The sequence below is a fragment of the Urocitellus parryii genome, chromosome Y (genome assembly GCF_045843805.1).
Source record: "Urocitellus parryii isolate mUroPar1 chromosome Y, mUroPar1.hap1, whole genome shotgun sequence".
Taxonomy (NCBI): Eukaryota; Metazoa; Chordata; class Mammalia; order Rodentia; family Sciuridae; genus Urocitellus; species Urocitellus parryii.
The window spans coordinates 23,307,978-23,328,775 of NC_135548.1; the positions used below are offsets into that span (position 1 = coordinate 23,307,978).

The 20,798-nt window shown below is 36.2% G+C and overlaps 1 protein-coding gene and 1 pseudogene across 1 annotated transcript in view; one reads left to right on the plus strand and one right to left on the minus strand.

Moving 5' to 3' along the window:
- LOC144250980 (uncharacterized) overlaps positions 1–20,798 on the plus strand; it is a 491,282-nt gene that overhangs the window by 315,157 nt on the left and 155,327 nt on the right. The gene's annotated exons all lie outside the window — the stretch shown is intronic.
- Positions 9,967–10,470, minus strand: LOC144251083 (small ribosomal subunit protein uS12 pseudogene; annotated as a pseudogene).

The following is a 20,798-nucleotide window of genomic DNA, read 5'->3' on the forward strand; positions in this document are numbered from 1 at the left end:
CAGAGTGGCTGTTCAATTTTGCTATTCCTACAGCAATTTATAAGAGTTATTCTTGTGCCCCATCTTTGCCATCTCTTGATATTGTCAGGTTTAAAATTCTGTAAATTTTTATAGGTGTGTTTAATTTGTAATTTCTTGATAACATATAATGTTTAGCATCTTTTTTCTATGCTTTCCAAATATATACTTGTTTTTCTGAGGAATATATGTATTTCTTTCATTTAAATTTAAAACAATTGTATTAGGGTAATACTGAAATACAATAAACTATACACATATATCATTCATACTTTTTCATGTTTGGACATATATATTTATCAGTGTAACAATGACCACAATCAAGCTTTAAACATTAATAGTTTATGAAGATGGCTTTGTTGCCCTGTTGTAATTTATACCTCTTGCTTCCTCCTCCTACAGGTGGAGTTGGGGGGGGGAGACTGACTTTTAATTTTGATACATGATTCAGTAAATTGGAAATGACACAAATTAATTGTCAGAGACTTAGTCTGCAGTGATGGTGACCTCAAACTTAGTGTACTCATCTGTAAGATCAGAAGCCTTCCAATCAGGACGCAAGATACTGGAAAGATATGGACAAAGTAAATAATGAATCAAGAGTACTGCCTGACACAGAGAAGGCTCTTGAATTCTGGTATCTAGTGTTACCATTCACACTTTATCTTGGTGATACATAGTACATGTGGGAGACTATAACTCCATAGTTTCTTTTTTTTAATTTTAATTTATTTGTTCCTTTTAGATATGCATGATGTAGAATATATTTTGGGATATTATACATACAAAGAGTATAACTCATTGTATTTAGGATTCTATTTTTGTGGCTCTACATGATGCAGTTACTCTTGTAATGTGTTCAATACAAAGATAAGAAAGTTATGTTCAATTCCATAGTTCATTTCTGTCATCTCTAGCTATAATTCTATAGACCTAAGTGTTTTCAAGACTTTTTCCTTATTGGTGTTATTGAGTTGAATTCTCATAAAAGTGCCCATCAAAAATAAATTATGTAGTGTCATTTAAAATGTTGTGGTATAATTACAAGAATTACCTTGTTTTAGACATTTTAATTACTGAAAATAAGCCATGTAATCTGTTAAACAACCACTCACTTAAATGGCTTCCAAGCCCCTGGCAACTTACTCTCTCCTTTCTAACTCAATGAATTCCAATTTTTGGATATTTGATATAAATATAGTTATAACACAGGTTAAATATCATGTCTGATTTTGCTTACTTTCTTAATATTTTTTATATTTGTCTACATGGTAGCCTGTATCAGTACTTCATTTTTATTGCAGAGTAATATTCAAACATATATATAGATGCTATATATAGATATGATTTGTTTGTATGAATATATCTATATGTGCATGTGCTTACTCAGACATGGATACATATAAATACATAGACACATTTGTTTACTATTTCTGATGAAAATTTGGATTTTCATATATCTCCTAGTGTAAAGGGTGATGCCATTGATATTCATGTTCAAGTGTTTGAATGTGTGTTTTAAGTTCATTTGGAAATATAGCTAAGAATAAAATTGGTAAGTTATGTGGTAATTCTATGTTTAAAATTTTAGCAATCATCAAATCCTTTTCTATACCTACTCTACCATTTATATTTTTAACAGAAGTGTGTGTAGCTTCCAATTCTTTTGGTCATCTCTAACTATAATTCTATAGACTTCAGTGTTTTCAAGACTTTTTCTTTATTGGTGTTATTGAGTTGAATTCTCATATGGTGCCCAACACTTCTATTTTTTTAAAAAGTGAAGGCATTCTCTTTTTCATGGAGTACTCTTTCATGGTATTTGTTGGATTTCTGTTGTTCAGGTTGTTGTTGTACTAGTTTTGGTAAAGGAAAGTGAACACTAAAGTGGTCCAAGAATGAGATACATCTCCTACCTGTTTTGTTCACAGGATGTCACTAAGTCACCCAAGGTTTCCACAAACTTGCAATACTCCTGCAGACTCTTGAATAGTTTTCATATGAGCATGCATATATTAATAGACAAAAAAGAAAAAAAAAAACAGAAAAGCATCAATAATCCTCTAATAGAATTTCACTGAAAAAAATATCAGGAACTGTAATGCAAGAAGACAAAAAATAGACTCAATATAAATGTCTAAGATACAAAGTGAATAAAAATTATAAAAATTTATGATATTCTAATGGTGTCAGATATAGTGAAAATTAAAGCAAATGTTGAAAAACTGATCCAGATACAGAAAAAAAATCCAGAAGCTATTTGCTAGCTATTTAGATATCTTTGATCTAGTAGAAAATTTAATCCTACTTTATTGATTTTCATCAGAGGTAAAATGTTCTGAAATAGAGAATATTATTTTAATAAGAGTGACAAATTTGTTTTGTCAGAAGCTGAGCTTCTTTCCTCCACTTTGTCAGAAGCTGAACTTTTTTCCTCCTCCACACTTGCATAGTTTTATTATTTAAGTGTCAGCATTGATCAACACCAAAAGAGTGAGCATGCCATCATAATTGATTACAAGCCTTTTTTTTAAAGAGAGGGAGAGAGAGAGAGAGAGAGAGAGAGAGAGAGAGAGAGAGAGAGAGAATTTTTTAATATACATTTTTTTTTTTTTTTTTTTGGTTTTCAGCGGACACAACATCTTTGTTTGTATTTGGTGCTGAGGATCTAACCCGGGCTGCACGCATGCCAGGCGAGCACGCTACCACTTGAGCCACATCCCCAGCCCTGATCACAAGCCTTTTGAAGACATGTCAGGATGAGAAAACTTGTCCACACTATGCCTATTAATAGTGAAATAATGAAGTCCAAATAATACTGGATATCAAAGCAGATGATGAGCAGCAGAATGGTGTGAGTGGCTCTTTTTTTTTTATGGGGAGCTTCATGGAGAAAATCTGAAGCTTAGAAGAAACATGATTTTTGTTTAAGTCTCTGAAAGAAAATTATTACGTAGCTGCTTGAAAGAACCACACAGTCTCAAAACTAGAGACCACTGAATGCCATCAGTTCAAGAAAAGAGGCTCCTGTGCTTTTAGCTCATGAGCAGAAATGAATAGTGGTGAGTGAGAAATAGAAGACCAAGCTAAATTTTATTTGGTGTTTGAATATCTGTGTTCAGTTTATTTGGAAATACAGGTAGAAAAGAAATTGGTAGGTCATGTGGTAATTCTATATTTAAAATTTTAGTAATCACCAAATTCTTTCCTATACCTGCTATACCATTTTATATTCTTAACAGAATTTTGTGTGGCTTCCAATTGTTTCATTGGTATAGGGGACATGGTGACGATCAATAAGAAAATAATTAGCCATGGGTTGATATTTGTGATTTTTAATTTGAAGCAGGCCCATGAGAAGCCACTGAGGCTGATGGTGATGGCCTAAAGCACACCCAACTTGTAGATGGTGCAGGTGGAGAGTTCCTTCATGACCTTGGCCAGGAAAACAAACACTTTGCATTTGAACTCACATGGACTGTCCTACTCTTCCCCAAAATTTGTCGATACCAAAAGTCTCATGGTGAGGATCATAAAGATGTGTGTTAGACCCATGTAGTTATTGGGAAGTCAGTAAGCCTGGGCTTGGCCCTACAAAGACAGTGGCAATGTAAAGACAAAGCAGGAATATGTCTCCTGAGATTTCAGTGCCAGCTTGTGGATAAAAAGTAATTCTTATGGAAATAAAACTGAAATATTTGTTCATATTAATGGGTATTCTTGGAAGAAAAACAGGATCCTTTTATCACAACAGGATTTTTATGAACATTCTTTCAGTCAATCTATTACTCTCCATAATCTTTATAATTATCATTTACCAAAACAACAGAAAAAATTGTATATAAATCAGTGTCATATTTTTTATATTAATTTCAAGTAAAGATCTGGTGTGGAGCTCTTTCTTCGCTGGCCTACCACAAAGAAAGCCCTTGCTGCATCCCCAAAAACAAAATTTAAAAAAATAAACAAATAATAAATTTTAACTCAAACATCCCTTATTCTTCAGATGAATATTTTTGTTTACTCCCGTTTATATCGCGAAATTGCTCAGATCTTACCCTTGTCTTTGAGCCTGTATACACTATGTTTTCCTTTGTATCATAAGTTATATTATTTAATGGCCAGTGTTTGTTTGATTTTTAATCTTTCCCACAGACTTCTTAAAATTAAAGATGGTGTCTTATTTGGCTTGGATCTACAGTATCTGAAATACTTTTGCTTACAATAAAATTATATACCAGAAACTGTGGATTTCATGTTTGTATAGGCAGAAAGAGTAATATTAGGCTGGGGTGGTCGATCAGTTGTAAAGTGGTTGTCTAGCAAGTGTGAGGCACTGGGTTAAATCTGCAGAACCACATAAGATAAAAGTGTTGTGTGTCCATCTACAACTAAAAATATTTTTTAAAAAGATATAGGAATCTTCTAGGAAAATAATCCCAACATGCCCATTTCAAAGTTTTTTTTTTTTAATTTTATTTTATTCAAATGTTGTATTGTAAGAGTTTACATTTTTTTCCTCCATCCACAAGACCTTGATTGAAATCAGATCCTATAAAATTCAGAACATACCAAATTCAACCTGTCACATTGCAGTTAGAATATCCATTACCAATGAAAATGTAAAAAAAAAAAAAAAAAAAAAACTGTCTCCCATAAACAAGTTTAAGAAAAATTGGAAAACTTGTGTTAGTATGATAGTCGAATATTTGTTATATGACATTCCTTATGTGACTCCTCTTACATCTTATTCATTGAAGCACTTAAACACCCAGTGTATTGTTTCTTCTTTACAAAATCTGCCCATATTTTCAAACTTAAAGTCATTCTCCTACTAATGGCTGTATATAACTGATGTGGCATTTTTTCCCAGCTGTTTTCCTAAACAAGGTGTGTTTAAAATGCCTGCTCATCTTTCCATGTTTGTTTGCTTATTAATGTTTTCTGGCTCAATTATGTTTCAATTCATTGATGAGTTCATTTTTTGATTAATAATATATAAACAATTACTGAAGGATAACTTTATTGCTTTATGTTCTTGCAAAATATCAATAAATAAATTACACTGTGTGTGTGTGTGTGTGTGTGTGTGTGTGTGTGTGTGTATAACTGAGGATGAAACCTGAGTTCTCATGCTTGCTTGGCAAGTGCTCTACCAATGAGCCACATTCCCAATCAAAAAAAAATCATCAACCTTTGCATGCAGAATTTTGTGTGGACTCCAGCTTTCAACTCCAATAAATAAATTCCTAGTATGATGTCTGTAGATATATGGTAAGAATATAGCTTAAAGCAATTGCCAAACTCTCTTTCCAGGTTGGCTGTACAATTTTGTGATTCCCTTAGCCATAAATAAGAGTTGCTCTTGTTCCTCTTCCTTTGCCCAGCAGTTTGTATTGTCAGATTTTGGAATTTCAGCCATGCTTATGGGTGCATTACTTGCAATCCAGTGTGATCCATGATGTTTAACATGTTTTCCTGTTCTTATTTGCCATCTATATTTGTTGGTATATCTCCTCAGGTCTTTCATTAATTAAAAAAATAAGTAAAAATGACATACAATAAACTACATACATTGAATTATCAATACATTGAGTTTTTGTATATTTATATCTGCATAAAACCATCACCACAATCAAGACAGTAAACATTGACATCACATCCAACGAGTTCCTTGTGTCCTTTGGAAATCCTGCCTCTTTCTTCCTCCTTTATATAGAAACAACCCAGAACAAAATTTTTATCATCATAGAAGAAAGAATAATTTGGAATTTATACAAGTACTCATATCCCTGGTCTCCATAGAGGGTGAACTTTGGAAAATCTTCCCTAATTTAGTCATCAGTAAAAGCATGACTCTGCCTATCATGGTGGCACAGGACTGTAATTCAGGTGGCTCAGGAGGCTGAGGCAGGAGAATGATAAGTTCAAGGCCAGCCTCAGCAGCTTTGTGAGTCCCTGAACAACTTATCAAGAGGCCGTATCAATGGGAAAAATATAAAGAGCTCTGGATTGTCTTATTAGTTAAGCAACCATAGGTCAATCACTGATAGTAAATTAATATAAAAAGTGAGAATGTCTCTGAGCATAATGTCAGATCTTAGAGAAAGGTAAGGATTATTTAAAGAAACTGGAATAGGTCTTGATATACAGTAGGCTTCAAATTCCTGGAGTTACCAGCCAAGATTTAAGTCAGAGATACAGAATACATAAGGCAATGTATAGATTCCCAGGGCCTTTATTTCACCAAGAGCTGGTATTCTCTACAATTAAGTAGACTTTTTTTTCTGTCACTATTTTCTGGGCTTTTTGTTGTTGTTGTTTATTTGTTTCTTTGATTTTGAGTTTATAGTCTGATAATAGTGATTCATATTATTGCCATTGAATACTTTTATCTTCTTCCTAATTTTTTCTTCACTACAACAAACCATGTATCCATTAAGTAAACACTTTTCTTCCTGCCCTCGCAGGCCTGGAAACCAGCACTTCATTTGGGTCTGTGAGTTTACATATCCTTGATAGTTCACTTGAATGAAATTATGCTATATATATATATATATATATATATATATATATATATATATATATATATATATATATTATTTTTTTTCACACGGCTTTGTTTACTGAGTTTAATGTTTTTGAGATTTATCTATGTTGTAGCATGTATCAACATTGCTTAGTTTACATGGCATATACACATATGCATAGCACATCTTGAGAAAACACTCTTTGGTTCAAGGATTTGGATTGTTCTCACTTTTGGCTACCATAAATGGTGCTGCCATAAACATCATATGCAAGTGTTTGTATGTACATTTTCAGGGCATTTAGGTATATAACTGAGAGTAGACTCGGTAGGTCATGTGATAATTATATGGTGAATTACTGAAACATTGAAAGTTTCAGTATACACTGTATACTGTATACACTGTATGCCATATTACATTTCCCAGAAATTTATTGGAATGCCAATTTCTTTAAATTATCACCAACTGCTATTATTTTATTTTATTTTTGTATTTGTTTCTTAAATTGAGCTGTCCTGGTGGGCTTAATGTGATATCTCACTCTTGTCTCAATTTCTTTATTTGCTACATAGGGAGCTGAGGATGTAACTGAGTGGCAAAGTACATGCTTAGCATGTTTCAGGCAGGTTATGTCTCCAAGTCCTACTACCAGAAAACAAGGCTATAGGGATGTGGTCTCAGGGACACTTTACTTCTGAATATTCCCCATTGTTTTTTTTTTTACCTGAGAAAGAGTCTCTCAAAATTTTGAGGGTTGGCCACCAACTTACAATTCTGCTGATCTAGCTTCTCAAGTCAACTGAGGATATAGGTGGGGCACATGCACACATTACTGCTGAAATATTTTTAGAGAGAGGGCACTATGTAGCAACTTTTTGAAAATAAAAATGACAGTGTACTTTAAATAGGACTTCACTAAAAGAATTAATAAGAAATTGAAATTAGGAAGAAAGAAAACAACTATAGCATACTGGTGTCACATAAAAAATAAGTAGAAACTGAATAAAGGCACAAACAAGATGAAGACAAAGGAAGAAATAACTCACAAGGCCCTTCAAAGCCATAGAGTTTACTGTGATCTGATATAAAATTTTTTATTATTTATAATCATTATTTTTTGTACAAGAAAATAAATTTAAAGTGGGTTGAACACAGAACTGCATCCCCAGCCTTTTTTTGTTTTTCCTTTGGGACAGGGTCTTGCTAAATTACCCAGAGTGACCTCAAACTTACAGTGTTCCTGCCTCAGGCTGCTGAGTAGCTTGACCTACAGGTGTGCTCCAGATGCCTGGTTGCTACAATAAATTGTGAAATGACTATAGACAAAAAGTTCTACCTGAAGTAGACCTTTATTTAAGAATAATTTAAAGATGTAAAACATAGGGAAAAAAGTATTAATGTCTGAAATATAAAATTAAAAAAAAAACTGTAAAAATTCATATATGCAAATCAAGACACGGATATAGATATATGGTAAAATTGTACACATGTCCTTATTAGTGATGTAGATTACTTACAAAAAAGTGGAAGCCTATGAAAGTACTTAATAAATATTTTTCATTTAGGGATATATATATAATTTTATCATATATATATATGATAAAATTGTTTTAATGAGAATAGAAAAGGTGCTTTAGATCAATTGTAACAGAAGCTGACTTGTTTCTCCATTTGGTTTGAGAAACTTTTATTATTTGAGTGTCTGCATTGATCAGCACTACATGACTGAGCATGCCATCGCCATTGGTGACAAAATTGTGGATGCTCACAAAGATGGGGTCATTTCTCCACATCATTCTTATGAACAATGGCATGATTCTATATGTACAGTACAGGATGTCAAAACAGCTAATGAACAGCAGGATGGTTAGAGTAGCTATTTATTTTTTCTGAGGAGCTGCTTAGAGAAAACCTAGAGCTATGAAGGGACATGCATAATTGTTTATGCCTCTATAAGAGAAATATCATGTATCCACTGGAAAGAACCATAAGGTCCACAAAGAAAATAACTCTTAAAAACATCATAATAAGATAGAGGCTTCTGTGGATGTAATTCATGGTAGAAAAGTACATTAATCATTGAAAAAGAGAATACCAGGCTGGATCTTATTGGGTGTGGCTACAATATAGAAAAGGAGGTGGTTATAAGTGGACATGGTGAGGATCCATAAGGAAACAATTAACCACAGGATGGTGTTTATGGATTTAAACTTGAAGTCGGCCAAGCTGAGAAAGTGGGTCTGATGGTGATAGGGCCAAACTGAGAAAGTGGGTCTGATGGTGATAGCCTGAAGCATGTAGAGGATACAAAGACAAGTGCTTTGCATTTGAAGTCACCTGGAATGTCCTGTACTTCCCAAGTATCTTTAAATACAAAAAGCCCTATTGTTAGGAGCATGAGGATGTGTGTGGGGAGGTCGCTGAGCCTGGCCTTGTAGCAAAAAAGGACATAGGGAATATGGAGGCAAAGCAGAAATTTGTTTGCTGTGATTCTAAAGTAAGTTTGGGTATAGAAGGCATCATTTCTTATGGCAATATAACTGAAACATTGGCTCATCTTCATGGCGATGTTGGAGCAAATGATTTGTTTTTAGAAAAAAAAAATCTGGAGCATTTGACATTACTAACATTTTTATTAACATGTTTCCTGTCTTCATCTCACCCTTTAAAGTCACTAGAACATTTTACTTAGATATTTTTATTTCAATTGGACAGGCAGTGATTTCCCTCTTCAATGTCAAGTCAAGGTATGGGTTTTGGCTAGTGGCAGAGGACTGGGCTAGAATTCAGGAAGCCCTGCTGTCATGACAGCACTGAATTAATTAAATTAGTAAAAAAAAACAATTCCACTCAGCTTCACTTATTCCTCCAAATCATGATTTTGTATATCTCAGCTGAGTTGCAAACTTGTAGTAACAACTTTGCTTTCTTTTATATTATAAATTATCTAATTTAATTGGTATCATTTATTTGACTTTATTTGTTTTTCATGAAGGCTTTCTACAAGGGAAGACACTTTTCTATCTGAATTTACATGTTCAGATTCCAGAACAGACACATTGGTTAATTAGGACTGTTGGTTTCCATGTTAGACCTGTGGAAATAATAGCCTTCTAGGTAAACCATATCAGGAGCCCCAAATCTCATTGTTTATTGATGCAAATAAGAATTGTCAGGAATTTATGAGTATATATCTTTCTCCCTATGAGTAACTAATTTTATCTCATTAACATTGTGGATAAAATTGAATAATGATAATCATTTTTTTCATAGCATTGTTGGAGTAAGCAAGTGAACATAAGAAAGAATTTAGAAAATGATTGACATAATTTAACACAGTACAGAATTGTTAATTATTCATATGTGATTTATTAGTATATAACTCTAACTTGGGAGAATTCTTTTTTTTTGGGGGGGGATATGAAAATTTATTACTATTGTTTTCATCAGCAAAATTTATGATCTTGGTCTTTCCTTCTTGCCTTTGTATAGGGCCAAAAGGGAGACATTGGCTACTTTAACAACCTTGAAGCGGACTCCAGGAATGTCACCAATAGCATGACCTTTTCGACCAAATCCAGCAACTAGAACTTCATCATTTTCCTCAATAAAGTTCAGGCAACCATCATTGGGTACAAAAGCAGTGATTTTCTTGCCATTCTTGATCAGCTGGACCCTGACACACTTCCTGATGGCAAAATTTGGCTGTTTGGCTTCAACCCCTACTTTTTCCAGCACAATTCCCTTTGCATGGGAAGCACCTCCAAAAGGGTTGGCCTTCAGGGCTGTGCCCAAATGGGCCTTCTTGTATTGTTTATCATGCCACTTTTGGTCCCGTCGGTGACTACGGAGCTTCCTGGCAGTACGAAGACCGCGACACTTGCCCATCTTGTCGACTCCACAGGGCCGAGCGAAAGAGAGAAGCGACACAGGAAGGAGCCACAAACCACCGCGAGCAAGCCCCGCCCAATCAAGGACCCCACTCGGTGTCTATGCGGCGCCTGTCCCGAGGTCGGCGCCTCATTTGAAAACGACGCATTTGCATCACTTTCCTGAGCCAGGACCTGCGTCTTGTTTGGTTTTGATGAAATTCACAGATATGTAATTTGCATCCTTATTTCTTTTTCAGGTGAATGCCAGGGACGGGGGAACGCGAACTACCCATCCCAGAATCCCGTGCGCGACGTCCCGAGAATTCTTATAATAAATAAAGATTTCACATCTTACAGAAACAATCTTTAACACTAATATCTTTTGCACATATTATTCATTGAATACAAAATCTAATTGAGATTTTTTTAGTCTTTCAATTCCATCAAGAAGTACTTTCAGATGTTTTCAATACTTTCCAGAAAAAATATACTACAGCTGCTATGGCCTCCTTCTCCATTAACAGTAGTACTAAAATGAACATTTTATGTTTACATTATTTCTCACTTGTGTATTAGATAAAATAGCTCCATCATCTAAATGAATCTGGGTCATTATTTACAGAAACCATCCCTCATGCTCTAAAATTTGTTTAGCTAACTAGAGGTAAGAACTTCTATTTTCAGAACTCCTTCAGGTCATCTTTTATATGTAGACCTCAGAGAACTGCATGTACATGGTGAAAATCACACTAAATAACAGGGTCATGACACCAATTCAGACACTTTTCTTAATATCTTTAATGAATGCCCTAAATGTTTTGATTTGTAAAAACACTATGGAAGTGGTCAAAACTGTGAAGAGATTTGACATGGTAAGTAAGAAACACAGAATTAATGATTTTTATGATCTACTGTCTTATTTTACCCAAATATATTTCTAATTGAAGGCAGAGTAATTTAGAGTCTCTATTCTTGACAAAAATTCATAAACCAGGGCAAAGCTATAGAAAGAAATACAGAGAAACACAGTGGTCTCAGCCCCAGGAAGTCCAGAGTCCCTGCATGGATACAAAACAAGTACCACCTGAGCAGGATAAAAAGCAGGAGATATTGATATCTAAGTTGTGTTCAGTGATGAATTTGAAGCTGTATTCAATGATAAGTGAGCTAACATTATTTATTGGTGTTGAGCTACTATCTAGGGTGTTTGTGTGTTTTCTAAAGTGAGGAAACTGATATACCTAGCCTAGTTATCTCATTAGATTAGAAGCCAGCTTGTCACAGTTATGAAGGATTCATTTCTGTTTTCTGTAAAAATATCAGGATGTCTGTATGGCCTGGCCATTAGTTGATGTTGTAAAGCTGATTGGAATGCCTGCCCGTGCCCTGAACTCACCCAGGTCCGGTTTTCCCTGACCATATAACAACCCTTTCCTAAACCTTAGTGACGCCTCATAAATTCTGGCCCTCCCTGGCCAGACAATGACCCTCTCTGAGTCTCTAAGATCTCCATAAATTCTGATGCCGGGGCCAGCAAAAATGTAAATTTGTGTTATGCTCCTCAGAGTGTTGTTATCTGTAACCCCCCCCCTTTTGTGTAACTTTTTGGGCTATAAAACTGGGCCACAAAGAAGCCTCGGGGCTGTCTTGTTCCCGCCGTTTTGGGAGGGAAAGGCAGCCCGGCCGGTCGAAATAATAAGCTTGCTTTAATTTGATTTTAATTGGAGTCAGTGGTCTTTTCTTGCGTCCTGGTCTAACATTTTGGAGTTCCCAGCGAGATGACCCTGCCCGGCCAGACCACAAGAACAGACTGCTGGAAATCCTGAAGCCGGCCTTCGCTCCAGGGCTCTGGGCTGGAGAGCCACTCTAGGGGGTGCGCAACTTGAGACGTTCCAAGGCCTGGGAGTGAGCCTTCTGTCCCGGAGCACTGCAGTGAACTGCCGCACTAAAACAATTAGCAAGCACCTGGGGGAGGAGGCCTCCATAGGTAAGTGGCGCCTTTATAACATCTGATATCTGGTTAAGGGAGATCTCTTCTGATGACAGAGAGGTGGCCTGGCGAGGCTCACATATACTCCTGTCCGGACAGTAACGAGAAATTGTTCTGTCTTCTGTTCTGTTCTGTAGGGAATTCCTCTGGAAGGGTAGAGAGGTGCCGAGGGGCACGCACGCGCTCCTACCCCGGAGCTTTGGCAAGACGTTGCATTGCTCTTCTGTTTTTCTATTTCGGCACCGGGTTTCTGTTTTCTTGTATTTTGTTCTGTGTTCTATATGTTTTTTGTTTGTTTGTTTTGTGCGTTTTGTTGTGTGATTTCTGTGGTAAAACCTTAAGGATATTGGATGTGAAAATGGGTAATAAAGCAAGTCAGCCTGACACCCCTTTGGACTGTGTTTTAAAGAACTGCGATGAACTTTACCCCCCTTTGTTAAGCAGGAGGAGAGAAGCCCCTAGCTGGCTGCTTGAAGCACCTCCAGTGCAGAGGGCAATGCCTGCTGGGGACCTAAGAACTGAGTATCTCCCAGGTTAACAAGTGAACCTCCTTTAAAACCCCTTGTCCCTCCAGATCAAGAGAGTCCCCTGTGTTTCTCCTTTGTTAGCAAAGCAATAAACCTCCCTTTTTCTTTTTCTCAAAACCCTGTCCTCATTATTAAATTGGCATTAATTGGCTCTAAGGTCAGGAATCGAACTTTCAGTTACAAATTTTGATATCACCGCCCCCCCCCCCGGAACTTTTTGAGAACTGACTACTGAAATGTTAAGAGATGGAGTGTGCTTGAGGTGGAATCCTGTATGTAAAAGGAGGGACTGAGGGACTCCCAGCAGCTGCCGAAGCTCTGTTGCTTCGGGGATTCCCTCCTTCCTTCCCTGTACTGTAAGGATTATGCCACCTCTGTCTTCTTGAAAAGAGAAAAAGAAAAAGGAGACACTTAATGCAGTAAAGTCGCCATGGAGACCCTTGATTTTATATTTCAGGTTGCCCCTCTGTGAAAACATCTGGTCCCCTTGTGGGGACATCTATGGTGCCACTGGTGTAGGAGATTTTTCTCTGCTCTGTTTTAAATGGTTTCTGTCTCTCAGCCATAGTCTGGAGCTCCTCTCTGTCTGTCCTGTGTCTTTGTTTCTGACCCTTTAAGACATGTGCAATAGTGTGTTGATATTATAAATTGTTTCTTGGGAATGATCTTGGCTGAATGTGTGTCTAAAAGATGATGTTTTATTGTAACAATGTGGTATCTGAATGGGTTTTTGATGCATTGCACAATGCTGCAGTTAAAAGTTGGGTTTAGGTAATTGTTTAGTTTATGATTTCAGATAATTCATGCCAGAGAACTTAAATACTTAGGATGGAAAACTAAAGAACTCTACTTCCAAGTTGGCAAGTAACTTCCTAATCATTCAGTCTTTTTTTCACCAATTTCGAATTGGGTAGCCTGGGAAAATGCTACTGTGTGTACCAGTGCATTAATTTGGACAAGGATAGTAAATCATAGTATGGTATCTGATGACAAAACAAGATGTAAAGATATAAAATTTGGTGAATTGTATCTTAAACTTGTATCACAATTTTCAACATTCGAACCTAAAAATTATGACTTATAGTTAAAATGCCTTAGGCCTGAGGTGTCTGCTCAGAATAGCAGTTTTTCCCTGCTCCTTCCAGACCTCAGCCAGGACTTATGTTGAAATGCAAATGAAAGAAGCCTGCAAGCTCAGTAGGAGACTGATCTGAGACCTAAGGAAAAAAAAGTAAATTGTATGGTATTTACTAATTACTGGCCAGTCATTTTTACTAGGACTCTTGTTTTTTTCCTTAGATTCTGTATTTTTTTGAGCTCATGATTTTTACCCTACAGACCTAGGTTAATGTTTTTCTGATCAGTCCTATCTTTGACCAACTGTGGAGTTTTTGAAACATTGCAATGGAGATTTCACCTGCGAAAAGTTACTAAGGCCTTTACTATTGTTATGTGTGCACACTTTTGTTATGTGTTGTATGTCTATATATACATATGTCCGTATATCATATATATGATATACAAATTAACATATATAAGGAGCGCTCATAAAAACAAATTTTAAAAATGGATCCAAAGATCTTTAATTCATGTGATTTAAATGGTTCAATTTAAATTGGATAAACAGATAAAAATAAATGTCTTTAAATTTAAGCTTACAGGTTTTCCTAGGTGTTAAAAAAAACCTCATAAAATATTAATGTCTATAAAATGTCTAATATGCCTTGGTTCTAGGACTTTTCCTTCAACAAAAAAATGGTTTACACTGTTCAATACATTTGTCTAATATTTTGATAAATAAGTAAAGTAAATTTGATATGGGATTACTCATTCATGAGTACTTTTGTTGGATATCTGATTGATTTACTAAGGTCTGTATAAGATTGTAAAAATCAGTCATGTGTTAAAGAGACAAAAATTTCTTAAAACATTAGTTTACCCATAACATTGTGTTTATTAAGTTTTATTTTTTTCTGGAGCAAGCAACCATAAAAATTAAATAACTGGTTAAATAAGAACTGTTATTTTAGAGCACTGTACTGCCATTTCTTTAAAAGTTAAACTTGGTTAATGTAGAAACATCAATGTAATTGTGATGCTATTAATGTGCTCATATCTTCCAGGTATACAAGTCTGTAAGGTAGAAACTTTGAAAGAGCATTATATCAAGCTGGTGTTCAGAAGTTGTATGGTAAAAAATATATTGGGGATTTATTTACCTGTTATCAATAAGACATGTAAAGTTTTGTTACTTCTTACATTGGGGAACAATTTAAATGTATTTTTAAGTTAATGAGAGCCTAATCTATGTAAAGGTTAAAAACTTTCAGCCTTTCTTTAATTTCATGTTTTAAATGTGATATCATATGGTGTTAGTTAATGTTCATGTGACTTCAAACAATTTATGTAAACTTTGTAAAATGATAATTTAAAATACAAAGATCAGCTTTAGAACGAAAACAATTAAGATTTATAAAGAGCCCTGCCTTACCTGAGATGAGGCTCTGTGTCCCATCTTACTACATGTGAGAATGACTATGAAAACAGTAGGCCAGATTTTAGTTCATTTAAAGTTATGTTCAAAAGTTTGTTTGTTTTTTTCTGTCAAGATTACTAGGATCTCAAACAGGGGATATAATGTATAACTCAGCCAAAAATTCAGGGTAGCTGTTACACAAACTAACTGTTTTTACTCTTGTTAATTTTATTTTGTAATTTCCTTATAAGTGATCTAAAGATTCCCTGTTAGTGTTTTACAGAAGTGTTGCTTTAAGAACACAACCTTGGTTAATTTAAGATAATAAGCCATCACCTACAAGACAGATAGGATAATACAGACCCCAATTAATTAAAAGATAAATAATTATAAAGTTATAGACATTAAAGCCCAGTACCCTTAATATAAGGCTGTTAAAATTTATTTGCTGGATGTTTAAGATTAAGTTTTAAAATTAAAGTTAAATTAAAAGGGCCAGAAAAACCAATATTTGGCTCTTGCCCTCTGAGTCAGTCTGAATCCAGGGAACAGGGGACTTCTCTAAAGAGCTTTGCAACTCTGGGCCACATAACCTCCCAATCAGGGAGACTAATGAGACCACTGCAGAACAGAAAGCCAATCAGTGCATTTGCTATGAAGAGGAGAGTCATCAGAGAAGGGAGACATCCCTGGTGCTTCTGAGGGAAGCCACATGGTCAAGCAAGACCTAGACCCATCCTAGCGCAAATGGCACTAGCAGAACTGAGAAGTTTCCCCAGGATGACTCCCATAAAAGCTAAGCTGACTCTTAACTTTAGATAGAAACAAAAGTCAGTTTGACTGCTTCATCTTAAACACTTAGCAAAGACATTTAAACGAAAATACAGCCATTTCTGGGCATTTTAAATAATAATAATAAAAATAATAATAATAATAATAATAATAATAATAATAATAATAATAATAATAATATTTTAAGGTATACACTTTATGTTAGCCTCCCAAAATAAGTAAGACTGGAGGCTACAAAGAAGGATTCTCAGACAGAAATGCCTGATAACTATAGAAAGAGACTATCAAGAGGAGCTGCCAGAGACAGAAGTTTTTTTTTTTTTTTTTTTGTTTAAGGCCTACAGATATTCCTAACCTACTCAGGTAGGCTTCGGGTTTGCTAGTATGATTATCCAGCCCTGAGTAACAGAATTAAAGGTTTCTCTATTAGACACAGAGCTCATACTAGTAAAAGAATTTTGCAAGATCAGATGACATTAAATGATTAAACTGTATCTTATGGGGAGGGACATCTGTAACACTAAAAGTTAAATGTTATGCTTATAGTCCTGATAACTGGGAAGTTTAAAGCCTGGTGAGGGAACTTCTATACAGTGACACGTTCCAGCTGCTGCAACATTTACTCAGTACTCATGGTTTTTGTTTCTCTCATAGAAGCACCCACCCCCAGATGACTTTACAACCTGTTCTTCCCCAACCAGACTTCAAACCGAACTGACTTCTAAAAGGCAACTCATGTCCCTCACGCCGTGCCCCCTCATGTCACCCTCTCTCAGCTCAGAAGAAGCCAAAATGAGTGATGCCTCTCTTCTTACAACAATGGAGCCAAAAATAAAAAGATTATCAATATAAGTAATTAATTAAGTCAGGTAAAATCAGGGAGACCAGTTTTGGGTGAGTTCTAAAAATTTAGAGCCTGTTACCTGAGGGATTCAAATTCCCTCAGTGCTCTTCCCCTCCCTATCAAAGATTTGAAAGGGACACATCAGAAAAGGGGGGAATGATATACCTAGCGTAGTTATCTCATTAGATTAGAAGCCAGCTTGTCACAAGTTATGAAGGATTCATTTCTGTTTTCTGTAAAAATATCAGGATGTCTGTATGGCCTGGCCATTAGTTGATGTTGTAAAGCTGATTGGAATGCCTGCCCGTGCCCTGAACTCACCCAGGTCCGGTTTTCCCTGACCATATAACAACCCTTTCCTAAACCTTAGTGACGCCTCATAAATTCTGGCCCTCCCTGGCCAGACAATGACCCTCTCTGAGTCTCTAAGATCTCCATAAATTCTGATGCCGGGGCCAGCAAAAATGTAAACTTGTGTTATGCTCCTCAGAGTGTTGTTATCTGTAACCCCCCCCCTTTTGTGTAACTTTTTGGGCTATAAAACTGGGCCACAAAGAAGCCTCGGGGCTGTCTTGTTCCCGCCGTTTTGGGAGGGAAAGGCAGCCCGGCCGGTCGAAATAATAAGCTTGCTTTAATTTGATTTTAATTGGAGTCAGTGGTCTTTTCTTGCGTCCTGGTCTAACATTTTGGAGTTCCCAGCGAGATGACCCTGCCCGGCCAGACCACAAGAACAGACTGCTGGAAATCCTGAAGCCGGCCTTCGCTCCAGGGCTCTGGGCTGGAGAGCCACTCTAGGGGGTGCGCAACTTGAGACGTTCCAAGGCCTGGGAGTGAGCCTTCTGTCCCGGAGCACTGCAGTGAACTGCCGCACTAAAACAATTAGCAAGCACCTGGGGGAGGAGGCCTCCATAGGTAAGTGGCGCCTTTATAACATCTGATATCTGGTTAAGGGAGATCTCTTCTGATGACAGAGAGGTGGCCTGGCGAGGCTCACATATACTCCTGTCCGGACAGTAACGAGAAATTGTTCTGTCTTCTGTTCTGTTCTGTAGGGAATTCCTCTGGAAGGGTAGAGAGGTGCCGAGGGGCACGCACGCGCTCCTACCCCGGAGCTTTGGCAAGACGTTGCATTGCTCTTCTGTTTTTCTATTTCGGCACCGGGTTTCTGTTTTCTTGTATTTTGTTCTGTGTTCTATATGTTTTTTGTTTGTTTGTTTTGTGCGTTTTGTTGTGTGATTTCTGTGGTAAAACCTTAAGGATATTGGATGTGAAAATGGGTAATAAAGCAAGTCAGCCTGACACCCCTTTGGACTGTGTTTTAAAGAACTGCGATGAACTTTACCCCCCTTTGTTAAGCAGGAGGAGAGAAGCCCCTAGCTGGCTGCTTGAAGCACCTCCAGTGCAGAGGGCAATGCCTGCTGGGGACCTAAGAACTGAGTATCTCCCAGGTTAACAAGTGAACCTCCTTTAAAACCCCTTGTCCCTCCAGATCAAGAGAGTCCCCTGTGTTTCTCCTTTGTTAGCAAAGCAATAAACCTCCCTTTTTCTTTTTCTCAAAACCCTGTCCTCATTATTAAATTGGCATTAATTGGCTCTAAGGTCAGGAATCGAACTTTCAGTTACAAATTTTGATATCACCGCCCCCCCCCCGGAACTTTTTGAGAACTGACTACTGAAATGTTAAGAGATGGAGTGTGCTTGAGGTGGAATCCTGTATGTAAAAGGAGGGACTGAGGGACTCCCAGCAGCTGCCGAAGCTCTGTTGCTTCGGGGATTCCCTCCTTCCTTCCCTGTACTGTAAGGATTATGCCACCTCTGTCTTCTTGAAAAGAGAAAAAGAAAAAGGAGACACTTAATGCAGTAAAGTCGCCATGGAGACCCTTGATTTTATATTTCAGGTTGCCCCTCTGTGAAAACATCTGGTCCCCTTGTGGGGACATCTATGGTGCCACTGGTGTAGGAGATTTTTCTCTGCTCTGTTTTAAATGGTTTCTGTCTCTCAGCCATAGTCTGGAGCTCCTCTCTGTCTGTCCTGTGTCTTTGTTTCTGACCCTTTAAGACATGTGCAATAGTGTGTTGATATTATAAATTGTTTCTTGGGAATGATCTTGGCTGAATGTGTGTCTAAAAGATGATGTTTTATTGTAACAATGTGGTATCTGAATGGGTTTTTGATGCATTGCACAATGCTGCAGTTAAAAGTTGGGTTTAGGTAATTGTTTAGTTTATGATTTCAGATAATTCATGCCAGAGAACTTAAATACTTAGGATGGAAAACTAAAGAACTCTACTTCCAAGTTGGCAAGTAACTTCCTAATCATTCAGTCTTTTTTTCACCAATTTCGAATTGGGTAGCCTGGGAAAATGCTACTGTGTGTACCAGTGCATTAATTTGGACAAGGATAGTAAATCATAGTATGGTATCTGATGACAAAACAAGATGTAAAGATATAAAATTTGGTGAATTGTATCTTAAACTTGTATCACAATTTTCAACATTCGAACCTAAAAATTATGACTTATAGTTAAAATGCCTTAGGCCTGAGGTGTCTGCTCAGAATAGCAGTTTTTCCCTGCTCCTTCCAGACCTCAGCCAGGACTTATGTTGAAATGCAAATGAAAGAAGCCTGCAAGCTCAGTAGGAGACTGATCTGAGACCTAAGGAAAAAAAAGTAAATTGTATGGTATTTACTAATTACTGGCCAGTCATTTTTACTAGGACTCTTGTTTTTTTCCTTAGATTCTGTATTTTTTTGAGCTCATGATTTTTACCCTACAGACCTAGGTTAATGTTTTTCTGATCAGTCCTATCTTTGACCAACTGTGGAGTTTTTGAAACATTGCAATGGAGATTTCACCTGCGAAAAGTTACTAAGGCCTTTACTATTGTTATGTGTGCACACTTTTGTTATGTGTTGTATGTCTATATATACATATGTCCGTATATCATATATATGATATACAAATTAACATATATAAGGAGCGCTCATAAAAACAAATTTTAAAAATGGATCCAAAGATCTTTAATTCATGTGATTTAAATGGTTCAATTTAAATTGGATAAACAGATAAAAATAAATGTCTTTAAATTTAAGCTTACAGGTTTTCCTAGGTGTTAAAAAAAACCTCATAAAATATTAATGTCTATAAAATGTCTAATATGCCTTGGTTCTAGGACTTTTCCTTCAACAAAAAAATGGTTTACACTGTTCAATACATTTGTCTAATATTTTGATAAATAAGTAAAGTAAATTTGATATGGGATTACTCATTCATGAGTACTTTTGTTGGATATCTGATTGATTTACTAAGGTCTGTATAAGATTGTAAAAATCAGTCATGTGTTAAAGAGACAAAAATTTCTTAAAACATTAGTTTACCCATAACATTGTGTTTATTAAGTTTTATTTTTTTCTGGAGCAAGCAACCATAAAAATTAAATAACTGGTTAAATAAGAACTGTTATTTTAGAGCACTGTACTGCCATTTCTTTAAAAGTTAAACTTGGTTAATGTAGAAACATCAATGTAATTGTGATGCTATTAATGTGCTCATATCTTCCAGGTATACAAGTCTGTAAGGTAGAAACTTTGAAAGAGCATTATATCAAGCTGGTGTTCAGAAGTTGTATGGTAAAAAATATATTGGGGATTTATTTACCTGTTATCAATAAGACATGTAAAGTTTTGTTACTTCTTACATTGGGGAACAATTTAAATGTATTTTTAAGTTAATGAGAGCCTAATCTA